Below are 15,499 nucleotides of genomic sequence, written 5' to 3'. Positions count from 1 at the left end.
AAAGTATTAACTTAAGGGGGCTGAATAATTTTGCACGCCCAATTTTTAAGTTTTTGATTTGATAAAAAAGTTTGAAATATCCAATAAATGTCGTTCCACTTCATGATTGTGTCCCACTTGTTGTTGATTCTTCACAACAAAATACAGTTTTATATCTTTATGTTTGAATCCTGAAATGTGGCAAAAGGTCGCAAAGTTCAAGGGGGCCGAATACTTTCGCAAGGCACTGTATGTTTTGGAATGTGAATGACAAGGCTCAAGTAGTGACTGTCTCTTTGTTGACAGCTTTACTCGTCCCCTCGTCTCAACCCCTCCCTCTGGAAGTGACCCTACGTTCCTATGTTCTTTAAAAAACACAAGACAGACAACAGTAGGAAGCCTTCAATAGGTTGTCGTCTACTATACTAAGTCAAAGGAAAAGGGCAAACAAATTTCAGAATGGAATCCAGCCCAAGTTTTGGACGGAAATTAAACCCAGTAACACATGGGGGAGGGGTTCCCCTCCTTAGTAAACCTAGTAAAACATCAAAGACATCCACCTCACATCCCTGGAACAGATGTTCCCTTCCTCATTCCCACTGACTATATGTGTGTGTGTGGGTTTTTTTAAGGTCCCGTGAAAAGCAGGAATGTAATATTGGAAGCTGTGTTGTTTTATGAGGGTAAAGGACAAACTAACACTAAATACCACTCATATTAGCAGAACTCTCTCAAACCTACCCATGAGGGTTAATGTTTACATAGTGTCACGGATTCCCCCAGTACTGCTGCTCATTCCGTTTACCAGCTCCGGAGGTCTACGTCACCCACCTTCTAGGCATCACTGAACTGGATGATTACCCGAAACCCAGGACTGTCTTTTCTCATTACGCACATTCTCCCTGATTAGTATGTGTATACAGTGCCTTGCGAAAGTATTCGGCCCCCTTGAACTTTGCGACCTTTTGCCACATTTCAGGCTTCAAACACAAAGATATAAAACTGTATTTTTTGGTGAAGAATCAACAACAAGTGGGACACAATCATGAAGTGGAACGACATTTATTGGATATTTCAAACTTTTTTAACAAATCAAAAACTGAAAAATTGGGCGTGCAAAATTATTCAGCCCCCTTAAGTTAATACTTTGTAGCGCCACCTTTTGCTGCGATTACAGCTGTAAGTCGCTTGGGGTATGTCTCTATCAGTTTTGCACATCGAGAGACTGACATTTTTCCCCATTCCTCCTTGCAAAACAGCTCGAGCTCAGTGAGGTTGGATGGAGAGCATGGCCACATCTGCAGGCCCCATGCCTCCTTGCAGCATGCCTAAGGCACATTCACACAGATGAGCAGGGACCCTGGGTATCTTTCTTTAGGTGTTTTTCCAGAGTCAGTAGAAAGCCCTCTTTAGTGTCCTAAGTTTTTATAACTGTGACCTTAATTGCCTACCGTGTGTAAGCTCTTAGTGCCTTAACAACCGTTCCACGGTTGCATGTTCATTAATTAATCAAGCCCAGTGGTTAGAGCGTTGGGCTAGTAACCGGAAGGTTGCAAGTTCAAATCCCCGAGCTGACAAGGTACAAACCTGTCGTTCTGCCCCTGAACAGGCAGTTAACCCACTGTTCCTAGGCCGTCATTGAAAATAAGAATTTGTTCTTAACTGACTTGCCTAGTTAAATAAAGGTTAAAAAAAATAATAATAATGATTATGGTTCATTGAACACGCATGGGAAACAGTGTTTAAACCCTTTAGAATGATGATCTGTGAAGTTATTTGGGTTTTTACGAATTATCTTTGAAAGACAGGGTCCTGAAAAAGGGACGTTTATTTTTTTGCTGAGTTTATAGTAGAGGTCGACCGATTAATCGGCATGGACAATTTTAAGTTTTCATAACAATCGGTAATCGCCCTTTTTGGACACCGATCATGGCCGATTACATTGCACTCCACGAGGAGACTGCGTGGCAGACTGACTACCTGTTATGTGAGTGCAGCAAGGAGCCAAGGTAAGGTGCTAGCTAGCATTAAACATATCTTATAAAAAACAATCAATCTTAACATAATCACTAGTTAACTACACATGGTTGATGATATTACTAGTTTATCTAGCTTGTCCTGCGTTGCATATAATCGATGCGGTGCCTGTTAATTTATCATTGAATCACAGCCTACTTCGCCAAACGGGTGATTTAGCAAGCGCATTCGCGAAAAAAGCACTATCAAATGCACCAATGTGTACCTAACCATAAACATCAACACCTTTCTTAAAATCAATACATATGTACATTATTTAGTTAATATTGCCTGCTAACATTAATTTCTTTTAACTAGGGAAATTGTAACTTATCTTGCGTTCTGTGCAACAGAGGCAGCAGTTTGGGCCACCTGGCTATTTGTGAACTGTGTGAAGACCATTTCTTCCTAACAAAGACAGCCAACTTCACCAAACGTGGGATGATTTAACTAAAGTGCATTTGCGGAAAAAGCACAATCGTTGCACAAATGTACCTAACATCAATGCTTTTCTTAAAATCAATAGACAGAAGTATACATTTTTTTAAACCTGCATATTTAGTTAAAAGAAATCCAGGTTAGCAGGAAATATTAAACTAGGGAAAGTGTGTCACTTCTCTTGCATTCATTGCACGCAGAGTCAGGGTATATGCAACATTTTGGGCAGCCTCGCTCGTTGCGAACTAATTTGCCAGAACTTTACGTAATTATGACATAACATTGAAGGTGGTGCAATGTAACAGCAATATTTAGACTTAGGGATGCCACACATTAGATAAAATACAGAACGGTTCTGTATTTCACTGAAAGAATAAACGTTTTGTTTTCGAAATGATAGTTTATGGATTTGACCATATTAATGACCTAAGGCTCGTATTTCTGTGTTATTAAATTATAGTTAAGTCTATGATTTGACAGAGCAGTCTGACTGAGCGGTGGTAGGCAGCAGCAGGCTTGTAAGCATTCCTTCAAACAGCACTTTACTGTGTTTGCCAGCAGCTCTTCATAATGCTTCAAGCATTGCGCTGTTTATTGCGCTGCGGGGGCCGCGCGTCGGGGGGGGGGGGGGGGTTGTACTGTCACGACTCCTACCGGTGCTCGGCGGTCGTCGTCACCGGCCTACTAGCTGCCACTGATCCCTTTTCCCCCTTTCTGTTTATTGGTTTCACCTGTGTTCATTTTCGGCTGATTGGATAATAAAGCCCGACCAGCAGGCCCACCTACTGGTTGTGCGGGATTGTTTGATGTACGTGTGTACACGTCTGTGTGTCACGGTTTTCCCAGTTTCTTGGGTTTTGCTGGACTGTTTAAGTCCCCCGTGTTTGGGGCATTTGTTTTGGTGTGCGCCCTGTGTTCCGTGGGGTTGGTGTATGTTCACCGGTTTTGTGCATTAAAAGTATAGCACTACCCTGAACTCTCTGCTTCCTGCGCCTGACTTCTCACCCACTACACCCCGGACGTTACAGTTTCAAATAAGTGTTCATTCAGTATTGTTGTAATTGTCATTATTACAAATAAATAAATAAAAATATATATGTTTTATTTATTTTTTTAATCGGCCGATTAATCGGTTTCGGCTTTTTTTGGTCCTCCAATAATCGGTATCGGCGTTGAAAAATCATAATGGGTCGACCTCTAGTTTATATGTACGTGTTTGTTTTGGGCTTCGTCTCTGTCATGTTCATGACGTACACTATTTTGGGTAGAGAAAAAAAACTGTTTTAGTATTCCTGCACCTGTCTTTATACAACGTGACACATAGACAGACCTCATCCAACCATATGGAGTTATTTGACCTCGATTTGAATAGGTCTCTAAAAACCTATTCCATGAGAGAGACTACCTGTAATATAGAACCATTACCATCAAATCCTCTGCATTAACAGGGCCATAACTCTCACTGGTCTACACAACTAATTCATACACCCACTAGTGTATACACACACTCTATAGCAATCATGTGATCATGGTTCCATGTTTAATCAGTCAGTCGTATGAAAGGGAGCCAGTGCGAAAGACGGAACAGCTCCTCTGAGGTCTAGCTAGTTAAATGAGACAATCTGCTTATCAAACACAACAAAGGGCTTAATTACACAACAAAGTTGGAGAAGGTGACTTAATGAGGAAATACTTCTGAGGACTTTCACAACACAGAGCGAGAGCACTATTTGGCCCTAAACAGAGTACACAGTGGCAGAATACTGGTCAATTTTGTATTTATTTTTTCCAAGAGGCTTCCCTTTTGAACTCGCCCAAATGCTCCAAACAGTCAAGCATCACACAGAAGCAATACCCAAAACACTAGGAACTGACAGAACAAATACCCAAAACACTTTCATCAGAAGTTCAGATGTGAGTCCCAGACACTGCCCCTCAGTCTCACCAACAACTGAAGCTATGCCTCAGTACTGATACTCACCACACAGGAGAACCCAGAACCCGAGCAGAACCGGCTGGGCCAAACGACCAACCTGAACCTACGCCAGACAATGTGGTATTATTTAGAACACACCTTCCTTCCGGAGCCTTCCACCCCTGAGGCCTATACTTTGGTTAACACTACATTGTACTGAGTGGGCCTTTATTGTGGTACCATAATTGACATAGTGTACTCTGTACTACATTGTAGGAAAGGTGGTATTTCCACACTACAGAAATGACTGTAGCAGCTATAATCTGATAAGTTCAGTGCAATAGTAGTGCAGCAGTGAAGGCAGATGCCTTTAGACTGGCCTGGAGCTGAGAGCTCATTACCAAACACAGATGGCCAGTCTGCAGAACAGAGCCCACAGACATACACAGACAGAGATGGGTTAAACATTAACTTAGCCAAAGTGACTGAAGTGAGACAGCGAGAGAAAATCCAATAAGTGCACATAACACAAACCCTTATACACAAATACTACACCCCACACGGTCTGGGCTGGGAATGAACCTATAAGAGGGAGAAGGGAGGGAGGGAAGGAAGGAAGGATGCACACTCAACACATACTGTACATTACTTCCCAACAGGATTCTTACACGTACACTAGTCTGTGGTCTCAGCAGGTTGTGCTGTGATAAAAGCTGCAGCAGAGAGCGAGAGAACGAGCAGACTGTGGATTAACAGAACAGGTCCGGCCAGACTCCAGGCCCCAGTTCAGTGGCTGGGAGGTTGGGTGACGATAGGCCTATGGTTGGGTGACGATAGGCCTACGGTTCAGTGGCTGGGAGGATGGGTAACGATAGGCCTACGGTTCAGTGGCTGGGAGGATGGGTAACGATAGGCCTACGGTTCAGTGGCTGGGAGGATGGGTAACGATAGGCCTACGGTTCAGTGGCTGGGAGGATGGGTAACGATAGGCCTACGGTTCAGTGGCTGGGAGGATGGGTAACGATAGGCCTACGGTTCAGTGGCTGGGAGGATGGGTAACGATAGGCCTACGGTTCAGTGGCTGGGAGGATGGGTAACGATAGGCCTACGGTTCAGTGGCTGGGAGGATGGGTAACGATAGGCCTACGGTTCAGTGGCTGGGAGGATGGGTAACGATAGGCCTACGGTTCAGTGGCTGGGAGGATGGGTAACGATAGGCCTACGGTTCAGTGGCTGGGAGGTTGGGTAACGATAGGCCTACGGTTCAGTGGCTGGGAGGATGGGTAACGATAGGCCTACGGTTCAGTGGCTGGGAGGATGGGTAACGATAGGCCTACGGTTCAGTGGCTGGGAGGATGGGTAACGATAGGCCTACGGTTCAGTGGCTGGGAGGATGGGTAACGATAGGCCTACGGTTCAGTGGCTGGGAGGATGGGTAACGATAGGCCTACGGTTCAGTGGCTGGGAGGTTGGGTAACGATAGGCCTACGGTTCAGTGGCTGGGAGGATGGGTAACGATAGGCCTACGGTTCAGTGGCTGGGAGGATGGGTAACGATAGGCAACGATAGGCCTACGGTTCAGTGGCTGGGAGGATGGGTAACGATAGGCCTAACGGTTCAGTGGCTGGGAGGATGGGTAACGATAGGCCTACGGTTCAGTGGCTGGGAGGATGGGTAACGATAGGCCTACGGTTCAGTGGCTGGGAGGATGGGTAACGATAGGCCTACGGTTCAGTGGCTGGGAGGATGGGTAACGATAGGCCTACGGTTCAGTGGCTGGGAGGATGGGTAACGATAGGCCTACGGTTCAGTGGCTGGGAGGATGGGTAACGATAGGCCTACGGTTCAGTGGCTGGGAGGATGGGTAACGATAGGCCTACGGTTCAGTGGCTGGGAGGATGGGTAACGATAGGCCTACGGTTCAGTGGCTGGGAGGATGGGTAACGATAGGCCTACGGTTCAGTGGCTGGGAGGATGGGTAACGATAGGCCTACGGTTCAGTGGCTGGGAGGATGGGTAACGATAGGCCTACGGTTCAGTGGCTGGGAGGATGGGTAACGATAGGCCTACGGTTCAGTGGCTGGGAGGTTGGGTAACGATAGGCCTACGGTTCAGTGGCTGGGAGGATGGGTAACGATAGGCCTACGGTTCAGTGGCTGGGAGGATGGGTAACGATAGGCCTACGGTTCAGTGGCTGGGAGGATGGGTAACGATAGGCCTACGGTTCAGTGGCTGGGAGGATGGGTAACGATAGGCCTACGGTTCAGTGGCTGGGAGGATGGGTAACGATAGGCCTACGGTTCAGTGGCTGGGAGGATGGGTAACGATAGGCCTACGGTTCAGTGGCTGGGAGGATGGGTAACGATAGGCCTACGGTTCAGTGGCTGGGAGGATGGGTAACGATAGGCCTACGGTTCAGTGGCTGGGAGGATGGGTAACGATAGGCCTACGGTTCAGTGGCTGGGAGGATGGGGTAACGATAGGCCTACGGTTCAGTGGCTGGGAGGATGGGTAACGATAGGCCTACGGTTCAGTGGCTGGGAGGATGGGTAACGATAGGCCTACGGTTCAGTGGCTGGGAGGATGGGTAACGATAGGCCTACGGTTCAGTGGCTGGAGGATGGGTAACGATAGGCCTACGGTTCAGTGGCTGGGAGGATGGGTAACGATAGGCCTACGGTTCAGTGGCTGGGAGGATGGGTAACGATAGGCCTACGGTTCAGTGGCTGGGAGGATGGGTAACGATAGGCCTACGGTTCAGTGGCTGGGAGGATGGGTAACGATAGGCCTACGGTTCAGTGGCTGGGAGGATGGGTAACGATAGGCCTACGGTTCAGTGGCTGGGAGGATGGGTAACGATAGGCCTACGGTTCAGTGGCTGGGAGGATGGGTAACGATAGGCCTACGGTTCAGTGGCTAGGGCATACGGTTCAGTGGCTGGGAGGATGGGTAACGATAGGCCTACGGTTCAGTGGCTGGGAGGATGGGCAACGATAGGCCTACGGTTCAGTGGCTGGGAGGATGGGTAACGATAGGCCTACGGTTCAGTGGCTGGGAGGTTGGGTAACGATAGGCCTACGGTTCAGTGGCTGGGAGGATGGGTAACGATAGGCCTACGGTTCAGTGGCTGGGAGGATGGGTAACGATAGGCCTACGGTTCAGTGGCTGGGAGGATGGGTAACGATAGGCCTACGGTTCAGTGGCTGGGAGGATGGGTAACGATAGGCCTACGGTTCAGTGGCTGGGAGGATGGGGTAACGATAGGCAACGATAGGCCTACGGTTCAGTGGCTGGGAGGATGGGTAACGATAGGCCTACGGTTCAGTGGCTGGGAGGATGGGTAACGATAGGCCTACGGTTCAGTGGCTGGGAGGATGGGTAACGATAGGCCTACGGTTCAGTGGCTGGGAGGATGGGTAACGATAGGCCTACGGTTCAGTGGCTGGGAGGATGGGTAACGATAGGCCTACGGTTCAGTGGCTGGGAGGATGGGTAACGATAGGCCTACGGTTCAGTGGCTGGGAGGATGGGTAACGATAGGCCTACGGTTCAGTGGCTGGGAGGATGGGTAACGATAGGCCTACGGTTCAGTGGCTGGGAGGATGGGTAACGATAGGCCTACGGTTCAGTGGCTGGGAGGATGGGTAACGATAGGCCTACGGTTCAGTGGCTGGGAGGATGGGTAACGATAGGCCTACGGTTCAGTGGCTGGGAGGATGGGTAACGATAGGCCTACGGTTCAGTGGCTGGGAGGATGGGTAACGATAGGCCTACGGTTCAGTGGCTGGGAGGATGGGTAACGATAGGCCTACGGTTCAGTGGCTGGGAGGATGGGTAACGATAGGCCTACGGTTCAGTGGCTGGGAGGATGGGCAACGATAGGCCTACGGTTCAGTGGCTGGGAGGATGGGCAACGATAGGCCTACGGTTCAGTGGCTGGGAGGATGGGTAACGATAGGCCTACGGTTCAGTGGCTGGGAGGTTGGGTAACGATAGGCCTACGGTTCAGTGGCTGGGAGGATGGGTAACGATAGGCCTACGGTTCAGTGGCTGGGAGGATGGGTAACGATAGGCCTACGGTTCAGTGGCTGGGAGGATGGGTAACGATAGGCCTACGGTTCAGTGGCTGGGAGGATGGGTAACGATAGGCCTACGGTTCAGTGGCTGGGAGGATGGGTAACGATAGGCCTACGGTTCAGTGGCTGGGAGGATGGGTAACGATAGGCCTACGGTTCAGTGGCTGGGAGGATGGGCAACGATAGGCCTACGGTTCAGTGGCTGGGAGGATGGGTAACGATAGGCCTACGGTTCAGTGGCTGGGAGGTTGGGTAACGATAGGCCTACGGTTCAGTGGCTGGGAGGATGGGTAACGATAGGCCTACGGTTCAGTGGCTGGGAGGATGGGTAACGATAGGCCTACGGTTCAGTGGCTGGGAGGATGGGTAACGATAGGCCTACGGTTCAGTGGCTGGGAGGATGGGTAACGATAGGCCTACGGTTCAGTGGCTGGGAGGATGGGTAACGATAGGCCTACGGTTCAGTGGCTGGGAGGATGGGTAACGATAGGCCTACGGTTCAGTGGCTGGGAGGATGGGTAACGATAGGCCTACGGTTCAGTGGCTGGGAGGATGGGTAACGATAGGCCTACGGTTCAGTGGCTGGGAGGATGGGTAACGATAGGCCTACGGTTCAGTGGCTGGGAGGTTGGGTAACGATAGGCCTACGGTTCAGTGGCTGGGAGGTTGGGTAACGATAGGCCTACCGTTCAGTGGCTGAGAGGATGGGTAACTACAGGGCTATGGTCAGAGGTGGAAAAGGACTCAATTGTCATACTTGAGTAAAGGTAAAGATACCTTAATATAAAATGACTCAAGTAAAAGTGAAAGTCACCCAGTAAAATATTACTTGAGTAAAATGTACTTAAGTACAGTGGTAGAAAAAGTACTCAATTGTCATATTTGAGTAAAAGTACAAAGTAAAAGTAAAAGCTAACTTTTTTTGACAGCCAGGGGAACACTCCAACACTCCTTTTTACTGTCCTGCTAAGCATTCAAATTGGAACTAATTCTTTTGGGTGTCAGGGAAAATGTATGGAGTAAAAAGTACATGATTTTCTTTAGGAATGTAGTGAAGTAAAAGTAGTCAAAAATATAAAGTACAAAAAAACTACTTAAGTAAATAATACTTTAAAGTACAACTTAAGTGCTTTACACCACTGACTATGGTTAAGTGGCTGGGAGGTTGGGTAACTGCATGGCAGGGTAACGTGGCAAGAAAACATACCAGCAAGCCAATTCACACACACCACACTGAAACCCAACTACACTATAATTGCAATGCTACTCACTCAAAAACAACAAACAACCATAATACTGTCAAAACCACACAATACTCTCATAAAATGATCCCGTACCCATACACCACACTGACAGCCATGTTCACACACAATGACTGGACCAATACAAACACATAACTACCGTCTAGTCATTCACACACAGCAACCATGTATACAAACAACTCTATAATCACAACAGTCCAAGTCATGATGGGCGCTGCAGTGTTTGGTGAAGGGAGGGGGCGCAGGCCTCAACACTAACCATGCAGTCTATTTAAAAGGACTTCTATGCTGAATGTGATGCAGCAATGGATGGGACTTATATAGGAGAGGGTGCGATCATACAGCAGAGGTGTGGCTGTTCTGTGTTAATAGGCAGCGTTTGGGTGATCATTGGTAGGACCATCATGTGACTGTCTGTCTAGCTGTGTCTGTGTGTGTTTGTCTGTCTATCGGTGTCTGGCTGTGTGTGTCAGCAGTAGCCGCCCCTCCTCATCCCCTCACACACAGATGATAGAGCATCCAGTAATCTCGTTAAGCCTCGCCCTCTCTCTCATTCTCTCCATCTCCCGCTTCTCACCCCCCCTCTCCATCTCACAATCTGAATGCACTGGGCTAAATGTCCACTCCACACTGCTGCCTGACTGTCTGTGGGTGTGAAACCCACCACTGCTTTCATTAGATTACTTCTAGGAGGGTCTCTCTTACCTCTAACCCTTCTCAAGGCTAAGGAGAGAGGGCTAGGAGGTCAGAGGTGAGGAACAGGGATACAGACCCAGCATTGAAAGCAAGGAGAGAGTACTTCTGAGGGAGGGAAGGCGGAGCAGGGCAATACTAAATGTATTAGAAGGGCAGGGATAACAGGGAAGGGGGACTACTGTCAGGAGCTTGAGGGTTAGAGGAGAAGGGGTGAGTTAGGGCAGGAGGAAAGAGCAAACAGTCTAGGGCAGGCAGATGTTGCCCTATTCTAGGTCGATGTTTCCGTACCACAATCCACTACACACTGTAGTGTAGTGTAGGTACAGTACTGTAGTGTAGGTACAGTACTGTAGTGTAGGTACAGTAGTGTAGGTACTGTAGTGTAGGTACTGTAGTGTAGGTACTGTACTGTAGTGTAGGTACAGTAGTGTAGGTACAGTAGTGTAGGTACTGTAGTGTAGGTACAGTAGTGTAGGTACAGTAGTGTAAGTACTGTAGGTACAGTAGTGTAGTGTAGGTACAGTAGTGTAGGTACTGTACTGTAAGTACTGTAGTGTAGGTACTGTAGTGTAGGTACAGTAGTGTAGTGTAGGTACAGTAGTGTAGGTACTGTAGTGTAGGTACTGTAGTGTAGGTACTGTAGTGTATTGTAGGTACAGTACTGTAGTGTAGGTACTGTAGTGTGGGTACTGTAGTGTGGGTACTGTAGTGTAGGTACAGTAGTGTAGGTACAGTAGTGTAGGTACTATAGTGTAGTGTAGGTACTGTAGTGTAGGTACAGTAGTGTAGTGTAGGTACTGTAGTGTAGGTACTGTACTGTAGCGTAGGTACAGTAGTGTAGGTACAGTAGTGTAGTGAAGGTACAGTAGTGTAGGTACTGTAGTGTAGTGAAGGTACAGTAGTGTAGTGTAGGTACTGTAGGTACTGTAGTGTAGGTACTGTAGTGTAGGTAGTGTAAGTACTGTAGTGTAGGTACTGTAGTGTAGGTACAGTAGTGTAGGTACTGTAGTGTAGGTACAGTAGTGTAGTGTAGGTACAGTAGTGTAGGTACAGTAGTGTAGTGTAGGTACTGTAGTGTAGGTACTGTAGGGTAGTGTAGGTACAGTAGTGTAGGTACAGTAGTGTGTAGGTACAGTAGTGTAGTTACAGTACTGTAGGTACTGTAGTGTAGTGTAGGTACTGTAGTGTAGGTACAGTACAGTAGTATAGGTACAGTAGTGTAGTGTAGGTACAGTAGTGTAGGTTAGTCTCACTCTCGACAAACACTAAACCTGTTCGACAGCGTGGTGGAGGGGTGCAGGCTACTGTCAGGGACCCGGCAGAGAGGCCAACTCTAATGACCTGTCAAATCATCCCGAATGCCTGGGAGATTTGGGGGGGGGGGGGGGGGGGGGGGGTTAAGCTGCTGGTCTGACAGGCTGGCATGTGTGTCCAACCACGCCCTCGGCTGTGTGGAGCTCTGTACAAACCGTCCACATCAGTCAGTAGTAGGCTGTCATTCTGATGAAAACACAATGTTCCACCATTGGCCATGGGTGGGTGCCATGATGAAGAGCACAGCCCATGACGTGCAAATAAGCACATGCAAAATACCAGAGTCTCGAGCGTGCTGACCGGTCTGAGGATCACGCCCCACGGGTGCTCGTGTCATTTCCACCCTGTAGCTAACCGACTGTGGCTGGTGATCCATGGGTAACATAACGAGCATGTTAAAGCCTAACTAATGATCGGGTGTATTTTGCCTTGCTACCATATGCCATGCACCAATGTCATATAGGCTACTAGCCATTGTAATACACAACCTTAACAAGCCGTTGTTGGCTACAGTCCAGACCCATAAATCACAACTTATTTTTCAACATCTGTAGCTGTAAATGGACATGTCACCAGCACATCAGCTATTAACCGCCACCGACTGCAGACCACAGCATCATGACCGATATGCCTGTCTCTAAAAAGTTGAAGAACAGTATATTATACTATTATGGTCGTGTTGCAACATCCGCAGTCTAGACAGTGATTTACACGGACTCTGTACAGAAGATACAATGTAAACGCATGTATCCATACAGCGAGGCGATGCCAGCACTACCTCGATATCAGAGGACGTCGCTCTCTGTAGAATCCAGTCTGCCTGCCTGTCAGAGTTTGCGCAGGTAGCACACATTTATAAGCCGGCAGAGCTGTGGGGCTGACCAACTGGCCAATATATACACTTACTTAAATGTTGTCTGTCATCAAGTGGGAGGTAGCCTTGTCTGTTTGGAGCTCCGACAGAGATGTCAAACGTTTCTGGTTGACTGGTTCTCATTCACTACGGCAGCGGTGCCTCGGCATCCGTCCGAGAGAGAGAGCGCACACCTCACCTCGATTTGAGAGATGCTGTGCAGCTGGGCGTTCTCTTTTTTCCGCAGTCGGGCAGGTAAGTTACAAACTTATCCTCTCAAATAGCCTGCTATTAATTAACCCCTTTTTAACTAGCAGCAAAGGGTAACGTTGAGCAAAATGTAGGCTAAATTCCACTAAAACGTTAACGTGGTAGCCAGACTGGATTTACTGTTCTGCTGTGGGTTTCTCAAGGCACACCCGGCACGCTGTCACACGCCACGCCTACACATGACGTCGGCTTTCAAAACGTTTCATCCAGCGTCCCAAGGCCACGTTCAGTTGCCAAACGTTTTCGAACGTTGCAGATAGAAATGTCGTGAATAGAGCTAACGTGATTCCGTATATCGGAGAGGCATATTTGTTCTACATAGAACCAACATACGTATATCTGAACGTTCAAAACGTCCTGCTGAACGCTCCCCAGCTATTAAGACTGGATAGTAGCCTATGATGTCGGGTTCATGTGTTAGTCAGAACTAAGAAATGTGCGATTTGTTTTATTTATTATTATTATTTATTTGACCTTTTATTTAACTAGGCAAGTCAGTTAAGAACAAATTACTATTTTCAATGACGGCCCCTGGACAGTGGGTTAACTGCCTTGTTCAGGGGCAGAACAACATATGTTTACCTTATCAGCTCGGGGATTCGAGCGCGGATTTCAAAAACGGTAACTAAATCCTTTACGTTACCAGCTAAAATATTGTAATCGGATTACAGATACTTTTGAAATACTTCGAGGATTACTTTTAAATTCAGAAAGGATCAGGGGCGAAAATCTGATATCAATTTTGGAGGGGACAATTACATGAAATTTTCTCAAGAGCAATTCCGGAGGGGGACACCAAAAGTAGTGCTGTAACACATAGCCTAAATTGTAATATGTTAAATGTATATTGAGGAACCATAACTACTACTACTGGATAATTGATAGGTACAGTAGTTCAATGAAGGGTTGTCCCAACTTGTTAAAATGTTTAAATCATTATAATACTCCTACTAATAATAGTTATAGCAGTGTTCCTTATCAGTCCAGTATGTATGCAGGTATTTGTATTTACAACCAGCAATACCAAGCAAGGCCAGTAGGTGGACCATCAGAAAGTTGGTCTACGCACTGAACTGACCTTTTTATTTAACTTTTTCTGATTCATTTATATAATCATTAAATATGTGCCGCTGGTTTGAGTCTATTACAACATCTTAACAAGAACAAAACGCTCAGAATAAGTACAGTTCTAAAAGTGAAATAACTACTTCAATGAAAAACCCAAACAAATCAACCAAAATATCCTTCAGAAATACTTAGTTATTGTTCAGCCAGTGTCTCAACTCTTCAAATAACAGCTATGGACAAGTATGTCACACAAAGTATGCCATTTTAAATTAAATAAATAATTAGTAAGTGTACTGTCATGTACTAAAAACTACTAAACAAAATAACATATATCATACTATACAGCAGGGGGTCTCAAACAGGGTAGGTGGACCCCTAGGGGTCCCTGGTGTAATGGCAAGGGGTCCATGAAATAAAAAAGTGTAATGAACGTATTCAGCAGCACAAGGATTCCACTAACTTTACATATAATATAGAGGGGTGGAGGTCCCTGAGGACCACTCAAAACCTTGCCTCATAATATGCAGGGTTCCTGTACCTTTACATATAATATAGAGGGGTGGAGGTCCCTGAGGACCACTCAAAACCTTGCCTCATAATATGCAGGGGTTCCTGTACCTTTACATATAATATAGAGGGGTGGAGGTCCCTGAGGACCACTCAAAAACTTGCCTCATAATATGCAGGGGTTCCTGTACCTTTACATATAATATAGAGGGGTGGAGGTCCCTGAGGACCACTCAAAACCTTGCCTCATAATATGCAGGGGTTCCAGTAACTTTACATATAATATAGAGGGGGTGGAGGTCCCTGAGGACCACTCAAAACCTTGCCTCATAATATGCAGGGGTTCCAGTAACTTTACATATAATATAGAGGGGTGGAGGTCCCTGAGGACCACTCAAAACCTTGCCTCATAATATGCAGGGGTTCCAGTACCTTTACATATAATATAGAGGGGGTGGAGGTCCCTGAGGACCACTCAAAACCTTGCCTCATAATATGCAGGGGTTCCAGTAACTTTACATATAATATAGAGGGGGTGGAGGTCCCTGAGGACCACTCAAAACCTTGCCTCATAATATGCAGGGGTTCCTGTACCTTTACATATAATATAGAGGGGGTGGAGGTCCCTGAGGACCACTCAAAACCTTGCCTCATAATATGCAGGGATTCCAGTAACTTTACATATAATATAGAGCGGTGGAGGTCACTGAGGACCACTCAAAACCTTGCCTCAAAATATGCAGAGGTTCCAGTACCGAAAAAAGGTTGAGAACCACTGTTATACACACTACTGAACAAAAGAAACAAACATATGTTTGAGGGTTTCAATGGATCCAACACATTGCTGGTAGATATTTTCCCTCTGCACTGCACTGAAAGATAATTTATGTTCAGCTCAGGGTACTGATCTAGAGACTCATCCAACTACCCCATGAGAAGCACTCTTTCCAACTCTTACAGAATGTTTAGACTGTCCTGGTCAAACTGAACCTCCACACCATCCAACACTTAAAAAGATTCTGCCCTATAGTGATCCACTGCTTTGCCAGCAAATCGTCTTGAGTGTGTCTCAATGGATTCAATCAATGTTGTTGCTTTCTCATAC

At 46.8% G+C, this 15,499-nt stretch overlaps 1 protein-coding gene across 8 annotated transcripts in view; it reads right to left on the bottom strand.

Moving 5' to 3' along the window:
* The window catches only part of LOC109905947 (janus kinase and microtubule-interacting protein 1), a 75,622-nt gene that overhangs the window by 43,748 nt on the left and 16,375 nt on the right, over positions 1 to 15,499 (bottom strand). Inside the window, exon 1 of one of the 8 annotated variants that reach the window (XM_031789968.1) lies at positions 12,603 to 12,999. The exons of 6 other annotated variants lie outside the window; for them this stretch is intronic. The gene's annotated coding sequence lies outside the window, so the exon portion shown is untranslated. Of the gene's footprint in view, positions 1 to 12,602; positions 13,000 to 15,499 lie in introns of those variants that run through there. One more of the 8 variants, XM_031789972.1, reaches the window with a different exon arrangement.

Source organism: Oncorhynchus kisutch, linkage group LG15 (assembly GCF_002021735.2).
Source record: "Oncorhynchus kisutch isolate 150728-3 linkage group LG15, Okis_V2, whole genome shotgun sequence".
Classification (NCBI taxonomy): domain Eukaryota; kingdom Metazoa; phylum Chordata; class Actinopteri; order Salmoniformes; family Salmonidae; genus Oncorhynchus; species Oncorhynchus kisutch.
The sequence above is the reverse complement of the archived record's forward strand: the minus strand, read 5'-3'. Positions and strand labels throughout refer to the sequence as shown.